We start from the raw sequence: 10,546 nt of genomic DNA on the forward strand, positions 1-10,546 counted from the left end.
AAGGTCCATCTTAGCGAGGGGTCTTGAAGAGTGTAAAGCTCAAGGAGAGTTTGCGCTAAGAGCTGGACAAGACAATCACCCGATCATGGCAGATGTCTTGATGGAAATGTCCAAGGCAAAACAGGAGCCATCCGTCCATGAAGAGAATGGGACTTCGCTCTTCAAGTGCATTTTAGAGGTACCCGAAGACCTGAGAGAGGCGTGTGCCAGGCAGTCAGTGCATGACGAATTCAAGAAGGCTGTGGGGGTGTGTAAGGTGTACTGGACCCTGGAAACGAAACAGTTAGTGGAACTGTCCACAAATGATGTCACAGTGAGGAGAATAGCTATCCTGAATGACATGCACTGGAGATGTGTGCGTGCGACATGGATGATTCGATTGAGGAATGAAGATGCTGCTAGGCGGCTGGAGAATATGAGAAATGCTCAGAGTCTTCTGGAAGATGTGATACAGGTGCCTATTCCTATGGTGGTAAAAGTCATTGGAAGAAATGGTCGAGCCATGCAAGAGATGGTGGATAAGTCTGGAGTGGTGACAATAAGAATTCCAGGTGACCAAGAAGACCAGATACCACAAGAGAAAGGTATGGTTCCATTTTTTGCACTGGGTACGATGGAGAGTCTCGGAGATATACGGACTCTGTTGGAGTATCGTATGGCATACAGTATCTAAAGAAGATAGAGCAGTTAAGGCTTGAAAGACTGCGCCTTGCAAGACTGCTTTGATAAGTCGGTGGAAGATGGCGGCCACCTTCAACCCAAGGTAAAGGGAACAAAAGGGGCCCTCCAAATAATGGAATTGCTGACATCCAAAGATATCTAGCAAGAAGAGGCCTTAGTTGTTCAGCAAGATAAGGATACCGAGAATCTGAAAATGGCAGTTCTGCTCTCAGTACAAAGCTGAGGGACCTGGACAGTAGTCCCTGTAACACACTAGATGGGTCAGACTCAGACCAGACAGTAGGCTCGACTGTGAGTCTCACGACCGCTCCAACTGTTGGAGGCGGTCATGAAGAGAAAGGATCAGATGAAGGGGCATACTTGAGAAATGTGGAGACTAAAAAGGGTCTGGTGACACAGACAGACTGTGTCTCAAGGGCTGAAGCTCAAGGCCTACATACGGACCGCTGGAGGCGGGGGAGGCCTAACAAATTGTTGACTCTGAAATGTGAGGTGACAAAGTCTGATAATGCATTGTTCACAGACAGGAATTCAGTGACAGTGATGGACTGTGTTTCATGAAATGATGCTCAAAACCGACTGAGAAGATCCTCTCGACTGGTACTGCAAGGTGACATGCGTGACCTGTCTCGGGGCCCCTGGTTTATGACAAATGTTCAACCCCACAAGTTTGAACAGAGGGGGGTTTATGTGAGACAGCGACCGGCGTTGTAGTGAATAGCCTGAATGTTAGGCATCAGGTTTCTTCGTCTGCTCTGCAGGAATCCAGAGCCTCACATTCTGCGGTCTCCTGCGGTCTTTCTACTGCAGAGGAGATTACTTTGCAGCAGACCGCTCCAGAGACTAAGTCCCTCTGTGCTCCTACTGAGCATGCTCACGAGACGATCTCCCATTGGAGATCGGGAGTCATGTGTCCAGGTCCTGTTCTAGATCTCATTGGTCCATCTCAGAGATCTGGAAGGTCCCGCACGGTATAAAAAGTGCGCATGGCCGTTCCGCCATGCGCTAGTATAGACTATACTGCTATGTGTGAATGGTGACTGATGTATGATTCTGGTGACTGACTCATTTGAAACCCCTTCTCTCTGATATTAAGGATATTAAGCATGGTGATAGGGAATTCGTTTAGCAGTCAGCGCCAGTCAGTGGCAAGCCTTAAGCCACTGTGCACACCGCTGTTGTGGATTTTTTGACTGATTGGGTAGATATACCCTTGTGCGTGCTGTGGCCTGTCCTAATTAGACAGAGTCTTATTGAGCGCTCAAGGAAGAAAAGACGCCACACCTGGTTAGCAGCAATACCTTCCAACAAAACTCTGTTGGTTTATTGAAATATCCATGGTTTTTTATCAGATCGCCCAAAGGAGTGGTTACTCATTAACATAAAGGCTGAACTTCTTATCTAATTGGTCAGTTTAAATACATGAACATATATGGGTGTCTGACCTAAGGTGACTTAAGCATCAGATGATATACTGCCCCTTGTCAAGACTCCAATATCGGCTTGGACCATCTGGCCTAACTTCCACTTCTGTATGTCTGGGACAAATGTCACACGACAATGCTCTGGCTTCATGGGGTTAGGTCATCTTTAGAAACTGATTACAAAGGTCAGGACAGCTGTTAATATATCTATAAGAGCGCATATAGAAATATATACTTTAGAGTGTATATGAGTATATAGCAGTATATAGCCTATAGCAGGCAAATGAGAGCTAGATTAAAATACATATACATATATTTTTCCATAACAATCCCCCCTTAGATATCACTTGCCCTAAAATCCTGCTCCTGGTCCAAAGCGCTGCAACTCTTTTATGCTGCCAGTGGACTGCCATTTGCCTAGTGCATACATTCTCCTCTGTACAGATTTTCGCAAATGGGCGGTCAGGAGATCTGTCCCTAACGGGGGTTTGGTGTGATGTAATCAAAGTCTCTTAGTTAGCAGTCTATGCAGTCAGTGCATGTGTATTGTCTATCAGGTAGGTAATTTATTCAGTCAGGTACGTCATCCACAGCATCATTCCAGCTCAGGTGTATCTTCTGGTATGAAGGCCTTTTCCCGCAATGCGGTGCGTGGATCCAGGTGGGGGTTTTCCCTCCAGGTTGGTGGCGTCAGCACTTGGAGAAGGGCCATCGGATCTGGGATTGAGTGTTTCTCTTTACGGACTTTTTCCACCAATACTCAGCAGTCTCCTGACTTCAGGGCGTGCATACCAAGCACCGAATCTGGACCTGGCAATGAAGGAGAAAACTCAAGAATGAGCAAGATTGGGAGTGTCTAATGCCAGGGTTTGTCTGTTTTTTGGCAGAATTTTTTAGCATGCTGCTCTTAAGTGTCCCACCTAGTCTATGATGCGGGATGGTGGGTAGTGTGCGTAGGCCTAAGTCTGACCATACTGCTGATCAGATCTCTTGTGTCAGGTTTGCTGTGTATGTGGGTCCCTGATCACTTGCTATTGCTTCTGGAACCCCCATATCTGCTCACTATTTTTTGAGAGTAGCTTCTTTGCAGTAGTCTTCGCCAACCGGTTCCTTAAAGGGAAGTCTTCAGGCCGGATGGCGTGGGGAACTTTTCCCGCTTGTCCGATGTTGAATTTGTCGCAGGCCAGGCAGCTGCTAGGAATTTGGCTGTTAAGGTGGGACTCCAGCCTAATCAGGTCATTCATTTGTGTCTTCAATTCTGTGCGGGGGCCATGTGCCCATTGAACCACTGTAGGGTACACACTTTGAGGTAGACTGGGTCTGTATTGAGGTAGACGTTTTGAGATAGACAGGTTTCTTGGAGCCCAGTGCTTTTGCCCTACAGAATCCAGCTTTCCTTCTCCTCCTTCCGAGTCTGATCCTGCTACTTCTTGTACAGGTTTCAGGAAGTCATTTTGTCAGGTTTAGTTGACTGGGTTGTGGTAATTGACATTCTCTGAGCTGATTGTGGGATTTTAGCTGAGGTTTCGTCTATGTCCGTGCCTCCCTCTGTATGAAGACTCGGGTTAGACTGTGTCAGAGGAGGACTTGGGACTCTTTGCATTGGTACAGATCCAGCCGGTATTCTCTGGGGATGAGGGGGAAGGTCAAACTGTTGCAGCCTTGGAATACCTTCGGACTCATGCAGCTCGTCTCGGGGGGACGGGGTAAGTGTTGCCGTGGACTGCTGACCGTAGGACTGTGCTGGAGAAGAAGCTTCCCCACGAGGGGGTGGTGGAGGACGATCTTCTGAAATGTTCTCCATCAAATACGTCCTTTCTGGTAAAGGTGGGCACCATTCTTCTGCCTCAGAATTCATATCCACATCAGAGTCTTCATCCTGGAAGTGATTCAGCTCGTTGGCTGGTGGAGGGGGAGGCAGCACTTCTGTCCTATTCAGAGATGGCGTCTTCACCGGTTTTCCCATTGACTTCTGTATGCCAGGTTTTCTCGTCTTCAGTCGTCATGTAGTAGCCGTCCGGCTCTACTACCTCTCCCATTTTCCATATTGTCTTCTTCTGGCTGCTTCTTTGGCTGCCACATCTGCCATGTTGATGCCCCGTGTCTCTACTGTGTTCAATTTTCCGTGTGCCTTGACCTTCAACACTGCCACCACTTTTAGTAGTTGGAGAGTGTCCAGCAGGTCTCTTATGGCTCCATGGTGCTTCATGGTTGACCCGCTTGCTGTGATTTAGTCTCTTGCAGCCCAGATGGGTCCGAAATTATGTGCTTTGCCATGCGAGTACCTGGAAGTTTTGTTCTTCGCAATCTGGCAGGCCTTTCGTCAGCTCTATCAGTTCCGCTTCTTGGGCTCTTTGGCTGACAAACTTCTGGACCATAGGATGTCTTGATTGCTGGTCACTGCACATCCCGTGTGGAATCTTCCTTCATCATTTGCAAAACTGGAGCCATCTACGGTATCTTGCAGATTTTTCATCTGAGGGTCCGTATCCGCATCCCCCTTGGGAGTGGGAGTAGAGACAGGTAACGGCTGAGAGCACTGAAGAGTGGTGGAGAGCAGCCTTGTCAGGAGGGCGTGTGCTGCAGATATTGTTTTCATGCAGGAGGGCCCCCCTTGCAACTGGATCCAGGCCGGCTGAGAGGTAGTCTAGAGGCCTCTGGTTTTCCTCGGCGGGGTCTGTTTTAGGACTGGCCAGTAGCATGACCTTCTCCATCTTTGTCCTTCCTTTTCCGTTCGGCCAAGACGGGATGGCTTCTCGTAGTCAGTGAGGCCTAGAGCTGGCACAGAGACCATGAAGTCTTTCAGTTTCCTGCACGAGACGAAGGCTGTATTAAGCCTGGAGCACCATGGATCCAAGTTCTGCAGTACGAGACTAGACCACCAGGGAGGCCTGCATCTTCGGAGTTGTTGAGGGAGCCATCTTCTCCTCTGCGGTCCTACGGTCATCTGTCAAGTGTTTCATCTAGTGAGGGATACGATGTCTTCAGGAACTTGCTTTTGACACCACTGTTTTTGCAGAACTTACGTTGCTGCTCTGCCAGGCAGAGTAGAGGAGACATGGAAAGCGCTGTGCAGGTAGCGATGTCGATGACTTCTGCATGCTCCGCAATCCAGTTGACGGGGATGGAGGACAATGCTCTGGCGAGCTGTGAAAGGCTGTTCCTGGCCCTCTTGGGCATCACTGTCCATTTGTTCCTCACCCCCCTTGTGCATTTTCAAGAACTGGTAATCCAGGTGAGGGGGAACATTGAGGTGAGCTTCGTGCATATCCATTGCCGTGAGCACCGTTGCTGTGGCTGGCAGGTTTGTCAGCAGAGTGTGCAGATCTGGCACAACTTGGGGTTTCAAACACAGTTGCTTCGCTCACAGCCCTTAAGTTTATGCACCATTCAATCCAGTCTGGTTCTCCTTTCACAGTCTTCCTCTTGATCGAGAAAAGCTAGAAATGCATGATGATTCCCATGGGTGAGGCGGCTCAATCTGGTCTTGCTCTTCACAGTGCCATGAGTGACTCCCAACTTCTGGAACATGCCGTTTTCTGGGGTCCTCTTCATTGGAGATGACTTCCGGCTGAGCTTTCTTGCTCTCACAGGGGGTCTTTTTGCTGGGGCGTCTTCTTTACCAGCCAACAGCAGTTCCTTTCACCCAGCTTGATCTCAGGTCAGCATCTTGTTAACCAATTTCAGGAGCTGAGTGGCTGTCTTCTGGTCCAGGGCCTGGATTAACTTCAGGGAGCACCTTCAGAATCTTGTCCAAGATGATCCTCTGGTGCTGGAGCCGGAAGCAGTGCAGCCATTTCACGAAGCGGGTATGGTCCCTCTGGGTTGAGAGTTTTCCTGGCCCATGCCAAAGTTCTTAGGCCATTTCTTGAACAGCAGTTCCACTTAGACCTCCAGTTGGTCAGAGGCAGTTTGGCTCTGGGTGATGAGCAGCGGATGCTGGGCCTTCTGAGCGTCCGGGGTTCCAGACTTGGGTGACACCTGCACTGGCACAACTTGAAGTCTCCCTTGGGCCATAGGCTTCCGGGTGCTATGTCCAGCACCTCCTTGGGTAGGCTTGCACCGGTTGTTCTAGCGAGGCTCTTGTAGGGCCACCAGCATGGGCGTGATTGATTCTTCTTGGGCCTGGGGTGGAGAAGAGGTTAAAGTCACATTTTCATGGGACACTTTGGTCACCTTCAGTTCCTGCAGTAGGTCTGCGCTCATCAGGTGGGGTGGGCAGGTCTCCACCGTAAACTGGAACAGGATGGAGTATCCTGGCTGTGTCCACATGCTCAGGGGCTTGCGAGCTGGGGAACATCTGTCTTGACCTGCAGTCCCCATATAAGACACACAGTGCTCTGATAGACTTGTGGGGTTGAAGATTATTCACTTCTGACTGCACCAGTGTCCACAAGGAAAGATATGACAGCCCCAGTGATTTGAGGTATTGGGTCCACTGACGGGGTTTCACATGTCAGGGGCGTGGCGTCTGGTGGACCTGGTTTGCCTCTGTCCTATGGACAGGGTTCTTCATTGTCTTCTGTGTTTCTTTCTTGGCCTATTCCTCTGCGGGATGACCTGGGTTGCCGGGGTGCTGTGCACTGGTTCCGGAAATGGCCAAAGTTGCCACAGTTGAGACACCTGCCAGCTCTCCTATCTCTGTGTGATAGTTGCTCCTCCATGTCAGTGGCCACCACAGGAGGGCCTGTCCTCCGCACTCCTGGGAGGGACTCAATTCTTCTGGCTACTGCGAGCAGGACATCTACTGCTATTGTCCTGTACTCAGGCCTGGCCACTATCATTAGTTTCTTGATTGGCTCTCTTAGTCCATGCACAAAGGCCTGTGCCAACATTTGTCCGTGTATCTGATCATGAATAGTGAAGCCTAAAATTTGTAATACTTGCCTCACTCTGCCATGAAACTCATCTACAGACTCTTCCATGGCTTGGCTCATGTTATGCAGGCTGAGTGCTTGTCTGGCTTTTGCCCACTCTCTGAGCTGTTCAATTAGCTTTGATCCTGATTCCCAGGAATGCACATCTAATTCTGGTGGAAGCTTGAAGTGTTCCTTCATGATTGGCCAGAGTGTTTCACCTGCTTTTATCTCCATTATGGACCAGAGATCACTCCAGGTTGCAGCATATGTCTGCTGGCTCTGCTGCATTCTTCGGTAAAATGGCATGGGGTCCATATCTGGGTCTGGCAGATTTTTTAGAATGCTGAGCACCTGACTAGGGGTGAAGGGCACATAGTGTAAGAGTTCTGGCTCTATCTGCCCCTGTCTTCTTGGTGTCTGTGAGTTTCCCCTAGTACTATGCAGCATAATCTCCTCTTCATGTTCATCAGAGGAGAAACTGTGCCATTGTGTGTGGGTAGTACTCCCCCCCTCTGAGACTGCAGCTCCATGTCAGACTTAGAAGGTGCAGTCTCTGATGGCACACACCTCCCTTCTGCTAGCTGTTGTATCGGGAGGGCAGCTGTGTTGTTATGTGTGGGGAGTGATTCACTTTCCTCTCCCGGTGTCATAGCTGTCTCTTTAGAGAGGGTGCCCTGTGGAAATGGGGACACCCCATTATCTGGATCTGGCACTGGGCCAGCTGATGAACGGAGAGGTGGGGGGGAGAAGAGCGAGAGAAGCAGGGAAGGATGGAGGAGAGATTGGGAACAGGAGAAGAAGTGCGAGATAGTGGAGGAGAGTGGGGAGGAGACAAAAGACGGGGAGAGTGAAGATGAGGGGGAGGAGAGAGAATCAGAGATGGGCGTTGGTGAGAAAGGTGGAGAGGGAGTTGAGATGAGAGAGAGAGAGAAAGGGGAGAGATAGGTGGAGATGAAGAAGATAGAGGAGGGAGAGAGAGAGATGGAGGATGAGGTATAGGAGGAGAAATAGATGAGAGAGGGGAGGTGGGAGTGAGAATAGCGGAGATAGAGGGAGGAGAGATGTGAGAGGGATGGGAGGAGGGGAGAGAGAGAAAATGGTGGGGGGAGCGGACTGCTTCCCCTTTTCTGTCATCACAGAAGACATTCTAAGACCTGTGGTCCCTCTCAGACGGCACAGATTAGAATGCCGCTGAAAACACTTTTTCTACACAAAAAAACTCCTTTCCTGTTCACACTATCTGTTAGTACCTTCTACGCTGTAAAATCCTCTGTCACTTTAAGAAATGCAGACGGCAATTACTAGCTACTTCCCTTTTCTTTTCAATACATTATGCCATGCTACAGTTTAAAGAAAAACTGTTCTTGCAAAAAACCACGTACTTAACTTTCTGAATAACACCTACTGTGTCTGTTTTAAAGACTGGAGAAAAGTGATTACAACTTTAAAAACTTTGCAACCCCTTTTAACTTGCTTAAAAGGGAAGGAAAAACAAAACAAGAATATTTAGTGAAAAAAACTCCAAAAGTAGTGGAAACAAAGAAGGAAAATCAAAATTGACAAGAGAACACAGGAATAACCCAACACAGGTAAAAATTCTCTTTTTAACAAAAAAACTGAAAGAAAGAAGTGAAAACTAAAACCTAAAAAACTGATAAAATGTCACAAAAAGTGGAAGAAAACTAAAAAGAGATAAAAAAGGAAAAAATGATTTTTCTTTCTCTTTCTAACAAAATAAAAGAAAAGGAAAAAAAATCTCTATGAGTGGTGAAAACCAAAAAGACTCATAACAAAACTTAAAAATGGAAAAAAAAAAACAAAAGAAAAAGAGAAAAATGATCAGGGAGTGAAAGATTTTTTAAAAGGAAAACAAATCAAAACATTGGTAATCTCTCCAGTGATCAGTCTGTGATATCTCTCCAGTCTGCCTGCATCTGCGTGTGTGCGGGGACTGTGGCAGCCGAGGGATTCACCTGTGATAGCTCCTTGAAGCTGACACCTCCGTGTATGTGTGCGGGGACCGTGACAGCTCTTTCAGAGGAATTCACCTGTGATATCCCGTCTAAGTCAAAACCTCCACGTGGTGCGGGGACGTGATTTAACTTAGTCAGAGAGATTCAGTGTCTTGCTATCGGTTTCTCAGCAGCCACAAGCACAATCAGTCACCATGTTTCCACCAGCTCTCTCACCGGGATCTTAGACACTCAGGACCACAGCAGACACTTAGCTTATCCCAGGGTTTGGATAAAGGTGGACTTTTTTACACTACCTGAGTTTGGTGACCACACTGACCGGCTAGAGTTGCTGACCCGGACTGGGCACAGGGAACATTCAGGTAAGATAACTAGATTTTCTTACCTTACTTATGGAGTTGCGCAAATCTCCGTTCTCATGAGCCAAGGCCTTGGCCAGCATCTCTGTCCTCTCCGGTCAGCAGAATCCCCGTGCGTTTTCGTCCACAGCTGTTGGGCACCACTTGTTGTGGATTTTTTGACTCCTAATTAGACAGAGTCTTATTGAGCGCTCAAGGAAGGAAAGACGCCACACCCAGTTAGCAGCAATACCTTCCAGCAAAACTCTGTTGGTTTATTGAAATATACATGGTTTTTTATCAGTTTGTACAAAGGAGTGGTTACTCATTAACATAAAGGCTGAACTTCTTATCTAATTGGTCAGTTTAAATACATGAACATATATGGGTGTCTGACCTAAGGTGACTTAAGCATAAGATGATATACTGCCCCTTGTCAAGACTCCAATATCGGCTTGGACCATCTGGCCTAACTTCCTCTTCTGTATGTCTGGGACAAATATCTCAAGACATTGCTCTGGCTTCATGGGGTTAGTTCATCTTTCGCAACTGATTACAAAGTTCAGGACAGCTGTTAATATATCTCTAAGTACGCATATAGAAATATATAATTTAGAGTGTATATGAGTATATAGCGGTATATAGCCTATAGCAGGCAAGTGAGATCTAGATTAAAATACATATACATATATTTTTCCATAACACCGCACCGCTACGCTAGCGTCCGACATCGCGCTTGCTATCTGGCTTTGTCGTCAAGCGGCAGTGACCTACGCCGCACTGCAGTTGCAGCCCTTCTTGGCGTTTGCAGCAGCGACGCCGCACACATGGTAGGTCTAGAGGGACACAGCTCCTCTGTCTTGGGTCCTGCCCCTGTGACCAGATACTGTATGTGCATTTACCTGAAGCCTGTGTCACTAACAGGTTCAGCGTTTTGTATGCTACCTGAAGCCTGTGTCACTAACAAGTTCAGTGTTTTTTATGTTTTTGTTGCGGCACCTCTGTACACTCCGGGTGAAGTTGAACCCATGTGCATCATACCACTATATTACTCCTCTGTCATCACTTAGCAGCGGTTGTTACACCTACTGCACAGTGGACCCCGAGCGGCGAAAGCACTTTATTATTTATTTTTATTTAGTGCGTTCCGCCGTTCCTAACACTGTATGTGTCACAGAGGAGGAGATCCTCTGTGCTGTAAGCCTGAAATGTTGCTCTGGGACCTGTAGTTCCATGAGCTTTGTTAGGTTATAAGGGGCTGGGCTTACAGG

At 47.9% G+C, this 10,546-nt stretch overlaps 1 long non-coding RNA gene across 1 annotated transcript; it reads right to left on the reverse strand.

Moving 5' to 3' along the window:
* Nucleotides 1-1,969: 1,969 nt before the first annotated feature.
* Nucleotides 1,970-9,529, reverse strand: LOC141097828 (uncharacterized). Its single transcript, XR_012234051.1, has 2 exons — nucleotides 9,323-9,529; nucleotides 1,970-2,915 (listed from the first exon to the last, which is right to left on the reverse strand). It is a non-coding gene; the product is annotated as an uncharacterized lncRNA (long non-coding RNA).
* Nucleotides 9,530-10,546: the final 1,017 nt, after the last annotated feature.

This window comes from Dendrobates tinctorius, unplaced genomic scaffold, assembly GCF_039654945.1.
Source record: "Dendrobates tinctorius isolate UK_male_01 unplaced genomic scaffold, ASM3965494v1 ptg000086l, whole genome shotgun sequence".
NCBI lineage: Eukaryota > Metazoa > Chordata > Amphibia > Anura > Dendrobatidae > Dendrobates > Dendrobates tinctorius.